The sequence below is a fragment of the Psammomys obesus genome, unplaced genomic scaffold (genome assembly GCF_907164565.1).
Source record: "Psammomys obesus unplaced genomic scaffold, mPsaObe1.curated_primary_1811, whole genome shotgun sequence".
Classification (NCBI taxonomy): Eukaryota; Metazoa; Chordata; class Mammalia; order Rodentia; family Muridae; genus Psammomys; species Psammomys obesus.
This window is the reverse complement of record NW_026592403.1, coordinates 3,433,356-3,457,741: the sequence shown is the minus strand read 5'-3', so window position 1 is coordinate 3,457,741 and position 24,386 is coordinate 3,433,356. Positions and strand designations below refer to the sequence as shown.

Here is a 24,386-nt window from a genome sequence, read left to right as displayed (position 1 = left end):
GCCAGAACTACACTTGCTGATTGGGACAGGACAGAGACTGCAGGGGGTCCTCAGACCCTGTTACTCTCAGGTAGTTACCTTGGTATAGAGAAACCTTTGTTTCCTTTTGGGGATATGTAATTCTTTGTTATATCCTATGTGGACACATTAAAATATCGCCTTCCTATCCAATGCCCTGATATTTTAACAATGCGGCAGAGCATAAAGGCCATCAGTTGCCAACAATGGTATTTTTGAGAGTTTACATGTGTACAGCTGCCAGTGGGCTCATCATTTTGCTGGGTTTAATTAGCAGTGGCAGTATCACTTGCTGTACGGGTTCAGTGGCATTCACCCCCTCTGTGGTCGCTTCATTACCTATCAGAAGGGACTGGTAACCTTCTCTCCCAACTGAAGCTGGAGTAGCTTCTGTTTTCAGGGGCATGGGGCATTTGTGTGGACAGCAGCAGCTGCTCTTCCTGTGTGTGTGCTGGCATTAAACTGGAAGTGCAATTGCCTAGTTAGCAAAGAATCTTATATATAGGCTCATAAAATGATATTAGAGAGAAGAGACCTTACGCTACTATCACTGTTATTTGAACACAAATTAACAGGTATGTTGTAAAAACAAAGCAATAGGTATCCTGCAAAGAGAAAGCATTGTATACAGTTTTGACAACAAAGTACTTACAAAATAGAATATACTTCATTGATTCACATTCCTTAAATCTGAAAATAGACAAAATAACCGTGTAAAATTTAATAGGTAAATATAAAGGTAGCCCAAATTAGGAAAACAGTGACAGAAAACAAATGTTGGGCATATATCTGTAAAGATGGAAGAATATGTTCTTTCAGGGACTATGAACTTTTGTCAGTCTTTATAGTATTCTTCTACATTATTTTTTAAATTGAGACAGGTCTTACATATCTCAGGCAGGACCTTAACTTGCTATAAAGCTGAGGATAATCTCAAACTTTTGATCCTCCTGCCTCCATCCCCCAAGTGCTGGGACTGAAAGCTTTACCACCAGGACAAGTTTTATGAGGTGTTGGGAAGTGAAAGAGCAGAACTTTGTGATGTCTGCATTATCATGCTACCGAATGAGCTACATATCCAGCCTATTTACCTTATCTCTATCATTTTTCACATAAAATATCCAAATTTCTAATACTACAGAAAGTGTAAATCATCAAATTATGGTTACCATGCATGACATTAGTGCTGCCATGATCAGGAACTGTTAAAGAACTAAGGAATGTTACTTTTTTCATCTATTGGCATAAAACACACTCAGTGAAATTCTATAGATGTTGAATGGAAATCCTGATCAGCAAAACTAGAAACTAAAATTAGTATTTCTTTTTGAAATTCACTATATTGTCTAGTATCTCACTGACAAGCCATGTCTCTGAGACATACATTTTTAAAATTATTATACATCTTAGGTACCATTATTTTGCATTTTTCAAGCAAAATTTGTTTTAGTTGGATCGTTTCCCCTCTGTGACACCCTGTCCTTTATTTCAAAATACTTACATGATTCTTGGAAGCCAAGAATCTACTTTTATAAAAGATTGCACCAATGTCTATTATCAGCCTCTAATTCTTGCCTTTCCACGTGTTCCTAACGGTCAGGAAGAACACAGACAGTAGCTAGCTTGATTCACAGCTCCAAGTCACTTCCTGAGTCTGTTTGTGTTCTCTTACTTTGACAGGACCTGGCAGGTCCCTCCTGAGTAATTGTTCAGGATCCAAAAACTTAAGTGCCAAACTTACAGAAATTCAGGAAACATACAACAAAAGACTTAAAGGAAACAAAAGCATTAGGTCATTTCTTCCCTCCACTTGCAAATTTCTCTCTATAATGTTTCTAGCAGTTTTTAAAGTGGAGCTGAAAACAACACCAAAGAATTGGCAAAGCCAAAAGAAAAGTAAATACTTAATGCTTATTTGGGGGCATAATGTCAGAATCATCTCTAGTTAGCTTTTATGCAATTCATATGTACAAATTAAATATATGACATAAAAGAAAACACATGTACTTATACATATAAATATGCATATGTGTGTGTGTGTATTGTCTCCAGAAATAATCATACAAACACATCCATTTGAACCACGGTTGGTTAGCAACCATGCTTACACAGTCAAATTTCTGTTTGATTTTTTGCATATTTTATTGTCTGAATGTTGATTTTTTTAACTGCATATTCATAGTGTACTCCCATCAATCAGTGTAGGAGCACCACTCTAATTGTAAACCACTGGGGGAAATACATGGGTTATATTGACACAGAATGAATACTCTGTGATATTAAATTACTTCTATATTTTGTAGTGCTGAGCATCAAATCCATGGCTTCACACATCAAGCAAATAGGTGAGTCACAGGTCTAGATCCACAACACAGGCATGTGATAGTTCTCATGTGAGATTTGGACACTGAAAATGTCACTTCTAAATATTGGGCTCTTAGATTGGTGGTTTGAATTATTTTCTGTTTCATTTTGTTCCCTGGGAAAAAGCTACAGACACGCAACCATTAAAGCAGTTTGTGTGAGACTGTGTGATACAAAATCATATTAGTTACTTAAAAGCCAAATCATATAAAATAATTTGTCCTTCATAGCCATTCCAATGTCCATTTTTTCAAGCATAAACTAGAATCATATTCAACTAAGGAAGTGGAATTTTCTTACTTACTGTTCTTTGCATGGAAGCAGCATTCATCATAAGATTTCTTAATATACCCTCTTTTAACCTATGCCCCTCAGTAGCAAGTTTAAACGACTGTGGTCTGGAAATCACCTCATTTTACTTTCTTCAAGTGCATGTCTGGTGCTGAGCCACACCAATCATCTGTCTCTTTCCTAGTTTGAAATATTTCTCAATGCCTATGTTGCTTGCAAGACTGGTAACAATTAAAGGCAAGGAGGAATAATTAATGCTGAAGTCTCTGGTGAGGTGGAGAGAGAGTTGCAGAATCTATCACTTTATGATTCCTATTTTTAGCTGCTTAAATTACAGCCTTATCACCAGTTGCCACCTAAATGTTTCTATATGTGCCAAATCCTGAAGATGAGAAACTGTTATTATCCTATATCCACCCCTCATTTAAATACATGTAAGGGCCTGTCTAGTAAAAATGGATTTCCCTACCCTTAGTATATTTACTACAGCCATAAGTGGTGGTCTTTTCTCTATCCCTGGCAACCAGAAATCTTAGAAATGAGACTCACATATCCAAGACAGCCCAAGGTTATATAGCTAGGCCCTATCCCAAAGGATTTCAAAATCTGTGTTGAAGAAATGACTCAGCAGTTACTAGACAGTCATGAGGACTAGAGTATAGCTTTTAGCACTACATAAACAAGCAGGGTATTTCACAAGTACTTGTAATTCCATTTCTGAGGAAATTTGCACCATTTTCTGAGCTTCTGGCACACACACCCACATACATTTACTTATACAAATACACTCATACATATACAAACCAAAATTTAAAAATTTAAGTCTTTCAATTTTTCAAAAAAATCTCCACTCTAATAAGGAATGTCAGGTCTTCCACAGTTTAAAAAAACTAGATGAAATCTGTAAAAAGGAGTAAAGATGAAAGCCAGTGCTAGAATCTTTGGTTAGCAAATGTGAAGCCTGGGCTGTCTGTCCCTCAGCCCTGAAAAAAAAAAAAAAATAAGAGTGCTAAAAGAGAGTAATAAATAATGAATCCTTAAACTTAACTTATATTTCTTTAAGTTTTGAATTTTGTGACTGATCATTTTTCAATAATGTAAAAATAAGATTTCAGTTAGTAAAATAATAATAATCCATGCAATAATAAGAATATTCCATTCAATAATAATAATAATAATAATAATAATAATGTATAAAAAAGATTTCATTCAAATAAAAGCTTCAAAACAGGGAGCCATGGTCAAACATTAGGTCCTTGAAATTTGAGCAATTAGTCGTTAGATATTTTTTCAGCATATAACTTTGACAACTTATTTTGGTTAAGTTAACCTTTTCACTTCTTGTCCTATTGTGTCTTGCCTTTCTCTCTCAACTCGCAATCTTTTCTGAAATAGGGTCTCATGAATCTAGGATGTGCTCAAACTTCAAGTGTGGCCTTGAACTTCTAATTCTCCTGCCTACACTTCCAGAGTGTTGAGATTAGAGGCTTCAATCAACATGTCTGGTACGTGAAAAACTGATGACTGATCCCAGAGTTTCGTGAATGCTAAGAAAGTGTACAACTAGCTGAGCTATCATTTCCAGGCCTTTTCTTTCCTGTTTTTAACAGTAACTAACAAAAAAAAATCACAATTTTACATGTAATAATATGAAGTACAAACTGTGTAACAGCATCCCTCCAAACAATATTTTACTAAGGTACCTGTGTTTATTTCCCTCAGAGATGATAACACCTTATTAAGGGCTAATAATTATTTTCATAGAAGTGAACACTTCTGTTAAACTCTTATTCTCTTCAAGCAGAAAGACAAACAGGGTATATACTCACTCATAAGTGGGTATTAGATATATAATATAGGATAAACATACTAAAATCTGTACACCTAAAGAAACTAATCAAGAAGGAGGACTCTGGCTAAGATGCTCAATCCCCATTCAGAAAGGCAAAGAGGATCAACATCAGAAGAGGGAGAAAACAGGAAATAGGATAGGAGCTTAACACAGAGGGACTCTGAAAGACTCTACCCAGCAGGATATCAAAACATATGCTGAGATTCATAGCCAAACTTTTTGCAAAGTGCAGGGAACATTATGAAAGAAGGGAAAGATAGAAAGATCTGGAGGAAACAGGAGCTCCACAAGAAGAGCAAAAGAACCAAAAAAATCTGGGCCCAGGGGTCTTTTCTGAGACTGAAACTCTAACCAAGGACCATTCATGGAGATAACCTAGAACCCCTGCACAGATGTAGCCCTTGGCAGCTCAGTGTCCAAGTGCATTCCATAGTAATAGGAACAGGGACTGCTTCTGACATGAACTGATTGGTCTTCTCTTTGATCACCTCCCCCTGAGGGGGGAGCAGCCTTACCAGGCCACAGAGGAAGACAATGCAGCCACTCCTGAAGAGACCTGATATACTAGGATCAGTAGGAAGGAGAGGAGGACCTCCCCTATCAGTGGACTTAGGGAGAAGCATGGGTGGAGAAGGGGGAGGGATGGTGAGACTGGCAGAGGAGGAAGGAGGGAGTTACAGGGAGGATACAAAGTGAGTAACCTATAATTAATAAAAATACAAAAAAAGAATGTCATCAAAGATTTTCCCATCTCATTGTATTTGTTTTATTTTTATGTTTATTTAATTTGTTTTATTTGTTTGTTTGTCTTGCTGCTGTGGTTGTTGTTTTATTAAATTGTCTGAAACAGCTAAATGGTGCATCCAGCTCTTTTTATTTGAATAGCACAGAGAACAAAACATAAATCTTTCTCAGAGGAACTGCTATGATAAACAAAGTGTATACAAAGGAGTCAGGAGCCTTGGAATGCCCCCAACACTCAGAGTACTCAATGAAGACTAGTAGATGAAGCTGGCAAGCCCTCCAACTCACACACTCTTCTTTTATGTTGGTTACAAAGGCTTTCTCCATCTCCTTTAAAACATCACATCTCATAAAATGCAAAAGATTTAATGAAAGACCCAAGTGACAGGTATGACAAATGAAGACCTACCCATTTTTCTTTTTAAGAAAACACTTTTTATTACTTCTTTGATAATTTAATACAATTTATTTTGAAAGATTCTTTGATCTCTGAGTATAGCAATTGGGAAAGTTTCCCCAGAGGTTGTAGCTGCTGAGGGTGAGTACACATTCCAAGTGGTAAAAGTCCTCCCCATGGGGAACTTCTGAGAGCTTCTTCCAGGTTTCATCCACCAACACCTCAGTCAATACACAACACAATACAACTTCCATGGTTCAAAGACTAAAAGGACTACTAGAGATATATGCCTATCCAAACAGCAAGATAAGCTGTGCATCTCAGAGGACATTCGTAGTTTAAAGCAATGAATGAACACACTACCACAAAAGAAGTTCTTGTTGTCTGAAACTTGGCAAAGATTCTAGAAGCTTCCTCTACTGAGCTCTCAAATGTGTCATCTTTACCTCACAATGTGTAAGTGGCCACATCTGCTGGAAGTTGCACTGCTCACACCGAAGGACAACTTACTATGTCACTGAATTGTGTGACCTTGACTATAGATAAATAAGGAGAATGTTTGGCTGTGACACTGTGTGAGCACCCATGTACAGAGAGATGCATTCATAAGGATGCAGACACAAACAATATACCTACAGATAGATATGTGTGCATATACATACATTGGTATATTTTCAATACAGAACGTCTTTAAAGACCTATATGCTAAGGGCTTAGTTCTAACCATGATCCAACAAGCCTTAAAAATCCCACATTAATCATATTTAGAGGGATGCATTTTCCTTCTTGCAATTGTTACCCTGGAGGGGGTTGTGGGATCCACATTTTCTTCTCTCATTCTTTTTATTCAGGCATTGAAGTGTTTGGCTTCATTCCACTTGTCATTTCTATCCAGCAGGCACTGACTCAACATAGGTCCCAAACAATGGCATCAATGAAACATCAACTGGAAGCTCCCTACCTGAGATCCAAACAAATCTTTTATGACTTGATTATTGGAATTTCTTCCTGTATATTAAAATTCACATTGCTAGTGCTCACTCTAGAATGTTTATAAAATAAAACCCACACAGATTCAGTATGAATGGTAAGGAACACAAAGATATGTATGTGCCCATGTATCCTTCCCAGAGAAACAAGCCTCAATTTAACTGCCCCCAAAAAGATAGTTCATTCATCACTCTTACATAGAATCGTGTAGTCATTCAGTGGATACTTGTTAAATATAAATGATGGCCTGCATTCATCTGTATGTTGGGGGCTAATTTTTTTCTTTATTTGTCTATTACTATTTATTCAGAAATTACCATGCCCAAATTCTAAGTTACTGTCAGTCTTTCACACACAACAGCCTGTTATTCCCTAGGCAAATCTATAACATGCTGAAGATCTGAAAGACTAATGAATTCTTTGATTTGCTTGCCATTGACTGTTCTGGTAATAGAGCATGACAGAAGCATGGCCCTTGTAATTCCACTGTAAAAGAATCAAGAGAGCACGTGGATTGTTACCCTTTAATTCTGTAGGTTACTGAGAGAAAGTGACCATGAAAATTTGACTAATGCCATTGTCAGGATTTGAACATTTCTTGTTGTTGCTTAACTGTCACTGAAGACTCTCAGACCTTCACAGTTACTGTTTAATCTGCCTGAAAAAGTTCTGGAGAACACTGTCAGGTATTGCTCTACCAGTCCACTTAAATCTCTTCTTAAGAACTTTATTGTTGGGGGCAGCTCCATGACTCAGTAAGTAAAGTGCTTTCTAAACAAGCATAAGGAAATAAGTTTGGATTCCCAGCACTCACTGCCATGCATTTGTAATTCCAGTGCTGAGGAAACGTAAACAGATCTCTGGAGCTCATTGGCCTTTGATCCTAGCAGACTCAGGGAGTTACATGCTCAGTAAGAGACTTTGTCTCAAAAAAATATAGTAGAAAGTTGTTGAGGAACAACTAAGTCTATGTGTGAGCTCTGCCTGCATGTGAATGCTAGTACACATGAAGGTACACCTATGTGTGCGCGAGCACACACACACACACACACACACACACACACACACGAGTCTATTGTTAATATTCCCATTGCCTTTCAGCATATCTTTAGTCACCCCATAGTTATTATTTGTTTTGTTTTGTAACCAACTTACAAACTTTTGGGGAATTTGTTTTTTGTTATTCCAAATACGAATTAAATGAAAGGCAAAAAGGCTTGATCAGTTCCTTATATATCTTTAATGCCAGTATCATATTTACTATATAAAAAGTATTTAATAAATATGTATTTGATCACTCAACCATCCAAGTCAGTTTTGTTGTAATGGAAAGTTTTCAAAACAACATGACTCTCTCACGTCTGCATAGACTACCATAGAACTTTGCTGAAAAGCAACAGGACATGAAAAGTTTGTAGTACCACTTCTGATCTCTGTTTTTCCCCTAATATCTCCTGGAGAAAATTTCTAGAAGAATATCCTCATCCTATTTACTCCCTGAGCTCTTCAGGGTCTATTCAAAAGAAGACTACAATTGCACTGGATTCACCAGAGAGAAATAAATCTATTCTGAGTTCGAAGAGTACCACACACTCAATAATGCATGGTTCTTTCTAAACTATTATCTCATTGCACCCTGTCAAGGTTTTTACATACAGCCAGCATCCGGCCATTGAACATTACATCTCTTCACAAATACATCCCTTCATTAATCCAGCTGCCTGGCCTGCACTGAACTGAGAAGACAGCATGGCATTTATAATTTGACAAGCTGAAGGTCAATTAAGGCAATGGTCCAGCTTGTCCAAATAGAGAGATAAGAACTCAGGTGGAAACATACTGTTTCCTCCTCTTGTGTATTAAGCAGTGGATACTCCTTTATAGAGCAGTCATTGAACTGAGAACATGCCATTGTGAGGGGGCAGCAGAGACATCAAAGATCAAGCAACAAAAGAGACAAAAAAATACCACTTTTTGTGAATACATATAACAATGCCAGAAACTAATATATAGTCGATATGAATGAAAAGTTTTGGCAGTAATCAGAAAGGGAGTAGATTTAGACAACAGAAATCATTTAGGCAAGGATGGAGGCTGACACATAATGGTAAGGGCACCAGCTCCTAATCCCAAGTGCTCTGAGCTTTTTTTTTTTTTTAATTTTTTTAATTAATTGTTCTGGATGGCATACACAGTAATGAGCTTCATCATGTTACCTCTATGTGCTTGTGGCACAGTGCTCTGTTCCCCAGCTCCTTCTCCTGTTGCCTTCTCCTAGGTCCCTCCTCATCCCCCACTGTTTTCTTTCTTCTCCCACTTAGTCCTGGCTACTATTTCCTATTGCATGTATTAGGGTAGGCTCCCTGCTTTCCATCACCTTTAAGAACTTCCCTCATGATCCTGTTTCTAATCTTGTGACCTAACTTCATATAAGTATACACACACACAGGCATGTGTATATGATTATAAATTTAGGTTTGCATATGCAGTACTTGAGGAATTTCCTTTTCATCCAACAAGAAGCCATAACTTTATCAGTGATAGAAATGGTACAAATTTCAAATTAAGTTGTAGTTCCACTTTTCAAACACCAAAAGGGATGTCCTTGCTGTTAAATAGTTACATTAATTCCATAAAAGCATTTACAATATCATTACTGTTGTTTCTCAGGGCTAGAACTGCTTTGCTCTTGAGACACTTGCTTGTGACATGACTAATTCTATGTCCTTAACTTCCACACCTGTTTCATCTGACAGTGTCAAACCGGTCAGTGAAAGAGCTTAAGGAACAAGACTCCACACAACCACACATCAAGCCCAGTTGGAAGCAGCAGCTGAAATCCATGAATGACAGGTCAGCAAAGCAAAGCAGAGTCGGAGTGAAAAGAAGGCAGGGAAGGCTATGTCCAAACTGGGTAGTCAGCAGTTTACAGGGTCTCCAGAAACCTAAAAGTATTCTCTTTGTCATAGAAAACCAGAAGTCTACAAGAGCCCAGCTTCGGATACCTACAGAATTTTTGGGAGAAGCCACCATTGAAGATTTGTCTCAGCAAGCACAGTTAGCAGCTGCTGAGAAATTCAAAGTTCAAGGTCAAGCTGTTTCAAACATTCAAGAAAATACTTTAGACTCCAGCTGTACAAAAGGAGAGGAGAGGAAGAGGTGGATGAAACAGGTGTGGAAGCTCTGAGCTTTTTGAAACAAATATGCAGTCTTTGAAGAAAGGTCAACTAGTAAGGCTGAGAGATGGGACACTGATGTTGCCATGTATCTTACCTCAGGTTACCCAGAGAAGTACTCTGAGATAAGAATTTAAATACAAACTATTAAAGAGTTACTTCCAAAAGATGCCAATACAGCAGTGAAGAGCAGAAGAATGTATGGAATGTGCTGTGAGGTTAATCTGAAGCCTGTTTTGTTATATGATTATTCTGTTTTATTTCAAGGGTGGGGGTCTGAAGGAAACCTCACTCCATGGTTGTTCCAATGCAAAACAGAAGAGTAGGTTTTCAAATGTCTACCTTCCAATCCTGGGTCACTCTCTAACTCTGGTTGTCTAAGGTTTCTGAGCTCAGCTGTGGCACTGCCCCATGGAAGTTAAGCCTCTTATGCTGCATAACATCTGTCACTAGGTGTGAGTAGGTCTGGGTGGAGTTTTAACAGTACCAGAAGGAGCTGGCCAGGAAAAATGCAGAGGCCCCACTCAAAAATCAGAGAGAGAAAGGATCTTATCTGGAGCTTTCAGCAGATCAGTGTGGTCCAGGCTGTGGGCTAATTTGGAACCTGGGAGAGTCAGGCAATGTGACAAAGAGTTTAGTCTTGGCTCTGCTGCCTCCTGGTTACAGGTTCTATCTTCCATTGTGATGTTTGAATGACAATGGCCCCCATGGCCTCAACGATCTAAACATTTAATCACCAGGGAGTGGCACTATTTGAAAAGCCTTGTTTAAGGCAGTGTGTCCCTGGAGATGGGCTCTGTGGTTCTAAAGCCTATTCCAAATCCAGAGTCTCTCTCTTTTTCTGCTGTCTACAATTTGAGATGCTGAATGCTCAGCTACTCCTCATTTCTGTTGCCTGCTGCCATGCTTCCTGCCATGCTGATAATAAACTCCATAAATGTCTGATACCGAAGGGAAGGCTCAATTAAATGCTCTCTTTTATAAGAGTTGCCATGGTCATGGTATCTCTTCACAGCAATAGAACACTGACTAAGATATCCAGAGATCCCTTTGAAAAAGTTTTGGACCCTGGTGAGGTGCTACTGGAACATGCCGTGTCCCATTTAGAGGTGCAGAGAATCCTTTGGACAGAGGAGGGTAATCTGAAAGGCCCCAGTGGGACTACATTTTCCCTCCATGCATACTACATGATGAGTGTTTGCTCCATATGTGTTCCCTGTCATGCCATTTGTCACCCTTACCCAGAGCCTCAAAGAAAAGGAGATGCCTAACTTAGACTGGTACCTCCAGAACTGCGAGCTAAATAAACCTTTGTCTTTATAAGGCAATTGTTTCAGGTTTATTATTATTACAATAATATGGAGGTGACTAATACAATTCTTTAGTATGATTATCAGGCCTTTTTTTGGTGGGGGGGGGGGGAGTCTGAAACACTTGTGCTTTATTTTTTAATTCATTTTGGTTTTTGAAAGAAAAAATAGGTTCCCAAAGGACAGAGCTTGGAAATATCACCTGGGAATACTACAGCTCAGTCAGCAAAATGCTTGCCATGTTAGCAGTAGCACCTGAGTTTGAATCCCCACCACCCATATAGTAGCTCATCATTACTCCCAGCACTGGAGAGGTAGAGATGGGTGGGTCACTGGAACCTGCTGGTCATGTAGTCTCTACAAACACACAAGCTCAAAGTTCAAGGAGAAACATTGTCCCCAGTCCTCCAAACATAAGAGCACATGAACTTCCCCCATTTCACATCCCCTCACTAAATAAATGAAAATTACCTATATGTGCTTTGGATTTAATTAAAAATTAAGAATTTAAAATATTGAACATTTATTTAGTTATTTAGTTTGGTTTTTTTTGAACATTTATTTATACAGTGTCTGTCTCTGTCAAATCTATTATCTTTCTATCTCTGTCTGTCAATATAAGTATTACCTATCATTTATTTAATATTTTTTGTGCACATACACTCATACAAATTCATAGGTTATTGTATTCTGTTTATTATTCATAAAATCCAAACCAATTTATGTGCTAAACTAGATTTACATCCCATATTAGAGGAGATAAATAGAGCAATTGTGACTTCATATGGGCATTGCTGTCATGGGAATATGGATGCCTTTGGGTTAACTGTAGATGTTATTTGATTGTCACATACCAGCTCATGTTGACAAGGACCCCTGTCTTTCCTAGATACTCTGCTACCTATGAGTTTCCATGACAGTTGTTATACAGTGGCAGACTGCATATCCCCATCACTCTATGACACATACCCTAAGATAACCTGCTACATGAAATATCTGCAGACAGAGAGTGCTTAAACCTAATCGTTTGTAGAAACATATTCAAACCTTACTGAACCTTACAACTTTCCCTACTCTTTGTCTTCTGTACTGCTACGCTTGTTTTTTTTTTTCTTTTTCAACAGATTTCTGCCTTACAATTAATATTTATTTTTCTCACTTAGAACACATCTGTATAACTTTTAAAATCAGAATCACCTGTACTTGTTTATTTTTAAAATATTATTGTTAATAAAAAGTTGGTTTCCTTAACATTTTGAAATGAAAACACAATACTACCTTTCCCATAATTTTTAGTAGGATGGTCAAAGCTACATTTTAACATGGCTGTCTTTACACTGATGCTACTGAAGACCAAGAAAGTGATCAAGAGCTGTGCAGAAGCAACCATCTGTATCTCATCTTGTGCCTTTTATAGCTAAGTTGTTGATTTCAACCTTGTGAAGTTGAACCCTTGCCGCCTATATACGAAAACAGAAAAAAAAGATACAAAGAAATATTAAAATCTCACAAACGGCTTTCAGGTTTGAATACCTGAGGCTTCTAGCTTTTTTTTTTTTTTCCTTGTGTGGTCAAAAATAGACAACCTTCCCAAGGTGTGGGGATTGCAGACCCCATAAGGACATGTGGGGAATTCAGTTCTATATTCCAGTTATAGCAACCATGCTGGTCTCTTTCCACTGTTTTTGTCTGCCATTTTAAAACTTGTTTTAAAATCCCAGATTTAAATTTTCTATATTTATTTCCTTAATTATCTTTTTCTTCTTATATTTTATGTTTAAAAAAAAAATCTCGATTTGTCCAAAAAAAATGTTTAATTGAAACTTTTGGGAAAGCATACTTGTTACTGAAAAAAAATTAATCAGCAAAATCAGTGAACTAATTTTAATGATGATTACTATTTTAATGGGTGAATATTTTTAGCTCCATCTGGAATGCGAAAACGCTCTCTGACTTGGTGAGATTTAAAGTGAGCACACACTGCGTTGAGCCACATCTAACAGGCACAGCGCATTATTTTAATTCCAGTTAGAAATATATTTATAGAAGAGACTAAATACTGCAGTGTAGGTAATGAATAAATGATGCAGGAGAGAAAATTCTGATAAGTGGGTAATGAGAGGATCACTGAATGGCTGCAGCCAGCTAACTGTCCTGCCGAGAATTGCAGTGATTCTGTTCTGTCCCATTTTTCTTATTTTATGAGGAAAAAATATATCTATCCATTTAGGTTAAAGCTGTAAACTACGGTATTATTCCTGGTGGGGTATGTTTATGACTATCATTAATCAGTCATGAGTGCTGTGTGTCCACTCTTTAGTCAGAGCGGAGAATGGAATTTTCCATAGAACATCATGTTATGAATGGCTCTGACTCATGCCATGTTTCCATAAATAAGGTCTCTATGAAATGTGTATTGTAGAAGACTGCATGGAATATCCTTGCTGATAGTTTTTGACCTCAGTATCTGTTATGTGGACTGCATTTTCTGTCATTTGTTTTCACAGTTGAAGCATTAGATGAAACCATAATATTTATGACTACACATTTGCTCACTGTCAGTATAATGTATTGTGAGAGAGCATCCTGCTATATTGGTGAGGGGTAGGGAGAAACCAAGAAGGGAAAGGATGAAGTTTTATGCAGGCTGCCTTGTTATAAAGGCAAATATGACACTCATTTACTTTTTTCCCTACAGTAGCCTTGTAAATAAAGTTAATTGTCTTGAAATATTTTTAAAGGAAACTGCTAGTATGGAGTGCAGCCTCAGAGAGTCAGAGACAAAGACAGTAAAAGTAAATAAATAATTAACAGCATCGAGTAGCCATGCTTTATTTGTACATGGGTGGTGATATACCACCAAGTGCTTGGTGTTGTCCACCACGGCCAAGGACAATGACCTCCAAGATGAAAGCGATGCAGTGCTACGCAGTTCTTTTACTCTCCAGAACACTAGGGATAAATGAGCAATTGGTGCTTTTGACTTCAGTGGCAACCAACCTGAAACAAGGTATTTCATCTTTGGCAACAAACATCCATCTCCCAGCAAAGAGATGTATCCACTACTGACCAAAGAACTATGGGCCAGGAAACAGTTACTGGAATAGACCAGCAGACCCCAGCATTCTCTCATGTGGAAAAAAATAGAAGAAATTAAATCAAACACTGAGTTTGCTTTATCTGAGGGACATTTTTGTTTAGTAGTATCTCCTACTGAAAACATTTCTTTAACCTTCTATAATCAATGAAATAGCCACCTTATTAGATAAATACTCAATTCCATTTTCACAGACATGATTTTAGATCTTTTGAAGCATCTCTTTATCTATAGAAGATGCCATATAGTCACTGCTTTGAAGGGTTTCTTTTTGAACATCTGTGATCACAACCACCAAACTATCCTCTCTGGGTGTCATTCACAGCACACATGTACTTTCTGAAAGATAAGAAATGTTTTGTTTTGTTTTTTTACAATATACACTATAAAAGGAAACCTATTCTTTCTATGCATATAACTACTGGCAATGAATGAAGGTGTGCTTAAAAGTTAGAAGGTCGATCTCAGCACTTTTAAAAGTAGATGGAAAAAAATGAAATGTGATGGATTTTCCCCTTCTTGCATATTGTATAAATATGCATTATTTTTTTTAAAATAACAGAAAGAAGTTACTATAAGATGCAGGGGTTCTAAGACCACTGTTGGAGCTCTGCTGCAATGGATTTTCTGGCAGTGCTTTCTATGCAAGAAATGCAGAGCACAAAGGACCATAAATATTTATACAATGAAACATTCTCTTACCTTCCAAAGCCTATTATGAAAAAGGCAGATAAGTTAGTTGCTCACCTGCCACCTGGACTTTGATAACAAACCGCTATTGTCTTGTTTAATTTCCTTCATTCAGATTTCGGTTTTCTCAAATGTTTCACTTCAGAGGTTTATAATTTGCCCAAACCCAGTTGCAGTTCTAAAGATCACCCTGAAAGACTTTGGATCTGATCTCTGGCATTACTCATATAATCAGCTCATCAGTATTGAATCTTTCCGCATCCCAATTCCACACCTGATTCATAGTACATTATCATATGGAAGTTCTCATTATTGAAATCTCTAGGCATTTATCAGCCTTCATTGTGTGTGTATGCATGAGTGTTAATAGGTCTATCTACCTATCTGCCTCTCTCTGTTTCCGTCTCTCTCTCACATGTCTGTATAACATGTTTCTAAGTAGGTGTATGAATGTGAACAGCATGAATGTATGTGTGTATGCATAGAGGGCAGAAATTGACATTAGGATATTTTCCTTAACCATTCTCTACCTTTTTTTCTGAGACAGGGTATCTTTTTGTTTTAATGTTATAGATTAATTTCATTTTATGTTTACAAATGGTTTACATGCATGTATTTTGTATGTGTACCACATGCGCACCTGTTGCAAAAGGAGGTCAGAGAGAGCATCAGGTCTCCTGGAACTGCAGTAAATACAGAACTGGAATTACAGGCAGTTGTGAGCCATCCCAAGTGGGTAATGGGAAATGAACTCAGACTGCTCTGGGAGGGCAGTATACCCTAACCACTGAGCCATCTCTCAACTTACATATGAATGGGAACACAGGTGACCTGGAAATTTATACAGAGTCAGTCCTATAACAATTTAATTACTTTTTATTCCTGTCACAACCATAAGCTAATTGAAGAGGAACTGATCTGTTTTATCTCACAACTTGTAGTCCATTATCAATGCACTACAGAGTGGGAGAATGGGAGAGTGGGAACTCAAGGCAGGAACCTAGAAGGAACTGAAGTAGAAGCCCTGAAGGATTACCACTTAAGAGCATGCTCCCATGGCATGTTTAGTCTGAGAAGTGCATATGTATATGAATATGCCCACACCCATCACTGATCAAAAAATAATGACCTCAGGCTTGCCCACAGGTCAATGCGGCCTGTATCACTTTGACATAAAAACTAGCCAGCACAAGCTACATCTACATAACATGTTAGGGAATTTGTCACAAAACATTTAAGAAACTGATGTTTCATAGACATTTTATCTAAGCAAAAATACAGGAATAGAATAAATTATGCAAAATTGGTGGATGAATTGTGACAAAAAGAACACTTCTGGCTCCATTGCCACCAGGTCAACCAAAGGCGCTGGACTAGCACTGGCACCCTCATCTCATGATTGTGTCCTCACAGGCATTTGGGCCTTCAGCAAGGCACTGCTACTCTCTGAGTCTGTCTGTCTTCTAGAATGCTGTCTCCTCGGGTTAAGCCCTGTGGTTTCGCATAGCTCCCTTAATTTCTTTTTGATTATACAGGAGAACCTGGTTTCTGCTTTCCTTTTTCTTTTTTTTTTTTTTTTTGAATTTTATTTTTTTCTTATCAGTTACATTTTATTAACTCTGTATCCCAGCCGTGTCCCGATCCCTCATTCCCTTCCAGTCCCTCCCTCCCTCCCTCATCTCCACCGTGCCCCTTTCCAAGTCTTATACACTGTAAATGGCCCTGTCCACCAAGACACCAATGGAAAGCTATTAAAAAATAATCTAGAGTTTCTCTCTCTTTTTTTTATGCATACACTCTGATTATAATGTAAGGTTTCAAACCCTGGATAAATGGGTGAGATGTTTAAGATGTCTAAGCAGACTTGGCTTCTAAACTCTCCCTTTATCTCTCTGTCCCCACTTGTCACAGGGTCTTCCTGGCTGGCATACCCCTCCCCCTACCTTGAGTTTTCCAGCCTAGGGGGCTGGACTGCTCTTCCCTATGTAATCCACACATTTTTGTTTACCTGCTCTCTTTGTACTTTTGGGCTTCCTGGCTGCTGCACTACTTTCCCCTGTTTTCCCCTCCCTTCCTCCTCTCCTCACATGGTGTAGCTCAGTCTGGTCCATGGCTACTCTGGCTATGCTCTGCCCTTTTTTTTATCTATTTTATATCTTCTCCTACACCATACCTAGGAGCAGTTGTGTTTCCTTTCTTTTACTTTTCATTTAATTTTCGTTAATGTATCTCCTGTCTCTTGTGATGGTGGAGCTGGTAATGAGTCGGAAAACACATGACACTTGTCACTTGGCTACAGCTTTACAAAATTTGGCTTTTGCCCAAATGTTTAAAGAATCCCCCACAACTTTCTGTCCCTTTAATGATTTCACCAATAATATGTAGAGGAAAGGCAAACAAATCCATTAGGAACAAAAAGAGGTTCCTGTATCACCACATAGATGGAAGCTCCCTGAAAATCAGGCATGGCATCTAGGCCTCCTAATGAAGAAGAAAGAAACCTTTACTGCAGTACACCATGGAAATGTTCGTGCCAATTTGTTATAGCTTTCAGCATAATCCATGAACTAGCCAGAAGTTAACAAGTAGGAAGCATTCCTTCTTTCAGAAGGAAATACCCAGTGTTCTAGTTTGCTTTCTGTTACTGTGATAAGCACATTGTACAAAGGCAACTTCTGGGAGAAAGTATTTAGTTGTCTTACAGCTTAATGACCACCATGGAGGGAAGTCAAGGTGGGATTCAAGGCAGGAACTGAAGTAGAAAGCAAGAAGGGGACATTGCTTATTGGCTCGTTTTCCTGGATTGTGCAGATGCTTTCCTTCTATAGCCTAGGCCCACTTACCTAAGCCTGGGACAGCACACAACAGCCTAAACCCTCCCACATGAATTAGTGATCAAGAAAATGCCCCATGAGCTGGCCACAGGTCAATCCAACAGAGGCATTTTCTCATCTGAGATACCCTCTTCTTTGGTATGCTTAGGTTTACATCAAGTTAACACAAACTAACCAGCATTCTCCTCTTTGAGGAATCTTATTGTGTGTGACCGAAATGCACATGATCTAGTGGGAGTGCATCTAGTAGATGTATCAACACCATGAGCCCTACAAATTATGAGACCAGGTCAGAGCAGTTTGCAGAAATGCAGTGTCGCATACAGGAACGACAGGTGATGATCATGTCGGAGGGAATAAACACAACATGATAGTATTTTTGTTTCAAAAAATTATCCCTATGTATGGTACCTAAACTAAATGACAGGTACAATGAAACCAATCTCTGCTATCTTAGAAATCCACGGCAAGCACACTTCCAATGAGACAAAAGCAAGAGTGAAAGAGGAGAGGCTCCACAGGTAGATCAGAGTAATTGTAGACAGAACCTTGTATGTTACAAGTAGCAGATACATTTCAAATGTGGTTATAAATAAACAGTGTGATTTACGTTTTGATTTGCAGAGACCAACATTGGCCTGTATTTGTCACAATAGGAGACATGGGTTATGGTGAGGAATTAGTGGTGTGTGACTTCAGTATCCCATTAAAACTTGCAGTTTTCTCAATTTAATCTCTATGCCTTTAAGCACTGCAATTTGATGGTTAAAAAAAAAAAAAAAAACGAATCTTGCTACAATGTGAGTTTTTTTTTCTAATGTTTTTTCTTTGTTAACAGAACTAAGACATGAGGAAAGAATGACAGAGGGACATTACAATGATCAACTTCTGAGAGTGAGGAGAAGTTGGCTGTGAAATTCTTCAGAAGGTCCTAGGCTGTCCATTTTGCAGTCTCAGGCTAGGGCCTCAGGCTATGCATGATTACTTTCTGTGTGCATCATTCTTCTGTCTGAGATCACAAATGCAAAGGCAGACAGCAATAGTCCTACAAACATTTACCACCTTTAATTTTCTACAGCTTCTTTGTACAGAAAGAGGGAAATTGGCGTGTGCAGCTACGCTTCTCAATTGTGCCCCTAGAATGAGCCACACCAGACTACATCCTAGATCAAATCACAGACAAACATCTCGCCACTATGATCACAATGTGTGCCACTTGGGTAGGGCATGGGAGACGGAATCCACAAACATGAAGAGCAGCCAAAGACATACACATCAAGGATCAGCTTCTTTTGGTACTAAACTCCCCAAACATGAGCAAGCCTCAGCTCCACATGAAAACATTAACTATCTTTGTAAATAACACTGATGGGTCACAGATGACCCACCTACATGCTAGAAGTGACCATGCATTCTTGTTTCCCGGGTGGGGGGTACCACAAGTACATGACCCTAAATCCGAAGGCAAGTTAAAAGATGGGTTTTGTGACAATACAAATAACTGATCAGTAGAATGAGGTTGAAAAAAAAAATCACATCTTGTTGACAATTACAAAAGATATCCTGTGCCAATGGTGATTTATTTCTAATAGGACATTTCTTATGTTCTCTTTTCACTTTTTAGTTAGTGCTTGCCAAGGAAATAATGCAGCAGATCTTTAATTCTATGGAATCCAGCGCTTTTTGCAAAGTGTATGAGGATCAGGAGCATTCAGGATTTTAGTCTGTCCACTGAAGGAGCCTTTCAGTTTCCTAAGTTCAGATGAAGAACTGCCTCAAATGTAAGTTGAACTTATGGAGAAAAATTGCATCAGAATAGTTCAAATAAAAGAGTACAGACTGCATGATTCACTTGGAAGAGCATCTCAGAAAGTGAGCCCTATTTTATAAATTCACATTTTTTATTTTTGTCCAGAATTCTGATGGTTTCACTGGAGATAAATGATTCCTTCTGAGAGGGGAAATAAGAAGCAGTTTAATCTTGGCCTTCAATTGCCTGAAACTATTCCACCTCTGTGAACTCATTTCATATTTTAAGCTACTAAAAGAGGACTAAAGAATTTAGCAAATTCTCAAGTGACCACATAGTGCTAATAGAAAAACTTATCTTTTAGAAATTTCCCACCATTCTGAAAACACATTCAGGATCATCTACCAGAAAATTGATGGTCTCAATTTTGATTTTGCTGAAAAGCATGCATACATTTTTATTTGATTGAAAAAAAATACTATTGTTTAAATCTTTTCTTTCCCTAGACATTATCCTAAGCACTGTGAATAATTTTCTGAACACCAGGAATAATAGAGTTCCATTGGGTGTTGAAGAACTGTCCCAAATTAGCTCTGATTGAAACATGGTACTAGGCCAAGGATGGAGAATACCCATGGTTCTATATGAAGAAAGCCTGACCAAGGCTCAGCAGAAATCAAGACTCCCAAAGCAAACAGCACTTACCCAATCATAAGATGCTAGCAAGATAAAGTTGGGGAAGTGTGTTCTAGGCAGAGCCACATGTATGCCCCTAGACTTTTATAGTGGAGAAACTATTATTTCCTGGTTTTATGCTGCCTGGTTTATATAGGTCATAATTTGTATCCCTGAGCTCTGAGCTTCTGTTCTCAGTATATTAGCCTGGAAATTTTAGCCCCACCCTAGGATAATCCCAAAAGGATGAAGTCTTCCTGAAGCACTGTAATGAGCTCATCTCTCCAGGCTCAGGCACTCGAGAGAAGGGAGAATTTGCAAGTTTTGTGTACCGTTCTTGGGAATGTAAATGGCATGAATGATGTGTAAATAGTGAGAAAGTTCATAAAATAGTTTAAAATTGAGATACTGTAAGATACCACCATTCAACTTTTGAGTATGCATTTAAAAAAAAAAAGCGGACTGTTTTAAAATGTGTGTCTACCTACCTTTTTGTTTCTACCTCATATTGTTTATAATAACTCAAAATGAAACCAATGTGTACACTGTTTTATCCAGCACACCCATATAATTATGTTCCAGTAATTAATTTAAAATTTAGGTAGTGTTTTGTTGATAATGGTGATAGTTATGTTTTCATTTTGTTTGTTTGTTTTGTGACAGGGTCTCATTCTATAATACATGCTGGACTCATTATACTTGATTGTGATTCTACTGGGTCACTGTAGCCCCCTGCCTCCTACAAAGAATGGCTTATTGGGATGTTGCTTTTTTATTATTTATTTTTATAATAAATATGCTAATATATGTGTATATATATACATATATATGATAGTCTATTGCTTTGGTTTTTAATAGATTCAAGTGAGACAACAATTTTTATTATAAGCTCATATCATATTACAACATAGAGATATTTACATATTTAAAATTTTGTTGATATGTGTGTATATCAGAACACAACCTTCTCTACCTCAAGTATTGTTCCCAAGGATAAAACTTAAGTCAATCAGACACATTGAAACATGTTCCTTGCCCACAGAGAAGACATCACATGCCTATAATTAATAAAACAAATATAAGGGTTATAGATAAAAGCTGTTTTGATGCATGAAAGCACAGTAATTGAAATGCTTTACCATGTATTCCACTTACGGAGACTGTAGGTGTGTAGCAAAATAGAAATTTCTCAATCTCAAAAGAGTTGTTAGGGCTATTGGTATCAGAGATTTAAATGATAGATCAGAGATTTAAATGGTAGTTGAAATTTGTTTCCTGCCTAGAAACTGAATCTAGAGTAAAGAAGGTGACCTAAACTTACATGACTTTGAAATAGAAGAAATCCAAGTTACCACATAGGGCTCAAAAAGAAACTGAGAAATCCAGGCCATATCACAGTATGATGACTAGAGAAATTAGTCAACTTTGAGCAAGACCTGACCAGTAGTAATAAGTACTCTTTAGAGGGTAAGTAAAATGATAGATACTGCCACTGGAATTGATGGCAGGGAATTATAGATGATCTTAGATTGGGATCGACTGGTAAAGTTGAGGTGGAAATTCATCATAAAGTGAGTTGAAGAGTGGGAAGACAATAAGAGATGGAAGCAAAACTATATGTTATCTAAGCCAAATAGATCTTGGTGAGTCTAAGGGTTTTTTTGTTGTTGTTGTTTGTTTTTTTAAATTTTTTAAAATTATTATTATTAATTACACTTTATTCATTTTGTATCCCCCCATAAGCCCCTCCCTCCTCCCCTCTGGATCCAACCCTTCCTCCCCTTTCTGCATGCATGCCCCTCCCAAGTCCACTGATAGGGGAGGTCTTCCTCTCCTTCTTTCTGATCTTAGACTATCAGCTCTCATCAGGAGGGGCTGCATTGTCATCTTCTGTGGCCTGATAAGGCTGCTCCCCCCTCAGGGGGAGGTGATCAAAGAGCAGGCCAATCAGATTATGTCAGAGGCAGTCCCTCTTCCCATTACTATGTAACCCACTTGGACACTGAACTGCGATGGGCTACACCTGTGCAAGTGTTCTAGGTTATCTCTATGAATAGTCCTTGGTTGGAGTATGAGTCTCTGCGAAGTTCCCTGTGTTCAAATATTCGTGTTCGGTTGCTCTCCTTGTGGATTTCCTGTCCTCTCCAGCTCTTGCTATTTCCCACTTCTTACATAAAATTCCATTCACTCTGCCTGTCAGTTGGCCATCAGGCTCAGCATCTGCTTTGATAGTCTGCAGGGCAGAGGCTTTCAGAGGCCCTCTGTGGTAGGTTCCTAGGTTGTTTCCTGTTTTCTTCTTCTGGCTTTCAGAGGCCCTCTGTAGCAGGTTCCAAGTTGTTCCCTCTTTTCTTCTTCTTCTGATGTCCATTCTCTTTGCCTTTCAGGATGGGGATTGAACATTTTAGTTAAGGTCCTCTCTTTTGCTTAGTTTGTTTAGATGTACCTATTTTAGTGGGTTTATCTTATGTTGTATGTTTATATGAGTGAGTATATACTATGTGTGTCTTTTAGCTTCTGGGACAACTCACTCAGGATGATCCTTTCCAGGTCCCACCATTTACCTGCAAAATTCATGATTTCCTTGTTTTTCATTGCTGAGTAATACTCCATTATATAGATGTACCACAGTTTCTGCATCCATTCTTTAGTTGAGGGACATCTGGGCTGTTTCCAGCTTCTGGCTATTACAAATAAAGCTGCTACAAACATGGTTGAGCAAATGTCCTTTTTGTGTACTTGAGTCTCTTTTGGATATATGCCTAGGAGTGGTATGGCTGGATCTTGAGGAAGCGCTATTCCTAGTTGTCTGAGAAAGCGCCAGATTGATTTCCATAGTGGTTGTACAAGTTTACATTGCACCAGCAGTGGAGAAGGGTTCCCCTTTCTCCACAACCTCTCCAGCATGTGTTATCACTTGAGTTTTTGATTTTGGCCATTCTGATGGGTGTAAGGTGAAATCTCAGGGTTGTTTTGATTTGCATTTCCCTAATTGCTAATGAGGCTGAGCATTTCTTTAAATGCTTCTCTGCCATTCAATATTCCTCTACAGAGAGTTCTCTGTTTAGCTCTGTTCCCCATTTTTTAAGTGGATTACTTGGTTTGCTGCTTTTCAGATTCTTTAGTTCTTTCACCAACCCTTTATCTGACAGAAGACTCATATCCAGTATATATAAAGAACTAGAGTCTAAGGTTTTTATGTTTTGGGTCAGATGAGTGGACAAGTAAGGTTCGAGTGTCTTCTTTATTTGATAAAACACTATCATCAAAACAACTTAGGGAAAGGAAGGGCTTTTGTTTTATTTCATTTTGTTTGGGGTTTTTGTTTTGTTTTTGTTTGTTTATTTGGCTTATACATCCAGTTCACAGTCCATTATTGAGGGAAGTCAAAGCTGGAACTTTAAGCAGAAGCCATGAGGAATGCTTTTGATAGCTAATTTTTACTTAACACTTACCTACCTTTCTTAAACAGCCCATAAACACTGGCACAGAGGATAGTACTGCCCACGGTGGGCTGCAGTTCCTTGCATCAGCATACAATCAGTTCCTCACAGACAAGCTCACAGACAAATTTGATCTGGAAAATCCCCTACCTGGGATGACCTATTTCAGTGACTGTAGGGTGTATCTAGTTGACAGTAACTAAATTGGAGTTGGGTGTTATATGTTAGTTTCACAAATAACATAGTTGAGATATATCTTTCTACATATTCTCGATAAAACATGTTTTTCTGAAGATATTCAATAATGATACCCTAGGAAAGAAAGAGAATAGAAACCATCTAAAGAAGAAAGAAGAAACAATATGATGTGAGAAACTGGATAGAAAAAAATTAGAAAACTTGAAAGGTAGCTATATGAGCAAAGATATAAAGATGGAAGAATTGGAGATATCTTTTCTAACTGTCTTTGATAAAGGGATGATTTGAAACACAAAGTTATAAGGAAAAGGACCTTCACTTGTTTATCCCTAAGAAGAATAACAGAGTGGCTTTACTTACCCTTTCTCATGGGTAGTGCCATAACAGAGTACACACTAGTTGAGGTAACTAAATCTTGGTAAAGTAAGAAGCCATGAGGTAATCTTGCTTGAGCTGTCCTTGAGTCTTCTATATTATGTTAGGAATGCAAAAGGTCCTTGCCCAATGGTGTGGGAAAAAAAAAAAAAAAAAAAAAAAAAAAAAAAAAAAAAAAAAAAAAA

General features: G+C 38.0%; 1 pseudogene; it reads left to right on the top strand.

The window, feature by feature from the left end:
* The first annotated feature begins 4,171 nt into the window (after positions 1 to 4,171).
* On the top strand, positions 4,172 to 19,268 carry LOC129681307 (nascent polypeptide-associated complex subunit alpha-like; annotated as a pseudogene).
* Positions 19,269 to 24,386: the final 5,118 nt, after the last annotated feature.